Source organism: Penaeus monodon, chromosome 23 (genome assembly GCF_015228065.2).
Source record: "Penaeus monodon isolate SGIC_2016 chromosome 23, NSTDA_Pmon_1, whole genome shotgun sequence".
In the NCBI taxonomy this organism is placed as follows: Eukaryota; Metazoa; Arthropoda; class Malacostraca; order Decapoda; family Penaeidae; genus Penaeus; species Penaeus monodon.
Genome location: NC_051408.1, coordinates 37,917,901 through 37,918,328, shown reverse-complemented (window position 1 = coordinate 37,918,328; position 428 = coordinate 37,917,901).

Genomic DNA, 428 nt, shown 5'->3' with positions numbered 1-428 from the left:
GTGTCCCTAAACGTTACTCTTTGTATTTTCGTCAATCATAGGTGTTTGTGTTCATGTATATTTATCAAGGATTCAAAATTAAAGGAAGATATTTCTAATAGCTTAATTTTATTTGACATGAAATAAATTAAAAATAAAGGAATCATTTAAGGGGCGCAGTATAAACCCATGTTGCAAAAGGTATGTAGGAGAATGACTAAAAATATCCATTTTAAACACAACAGACACACGTAAGTCACTAAAACACATATGATATATGTTTATTTACGTATACACACCTGTAGGATTTACATTGATAAAATTGTCAATAAAAAAAACGATGAAAAGTAAAGGAAAACAGACGAATATCTCGAATACTTTTTCGCAGTATTGCAGTACAGGGAAAAGAGCTCCGGGTGTTTTTTCGTTCTGCTCCTTTTTATCTTTGT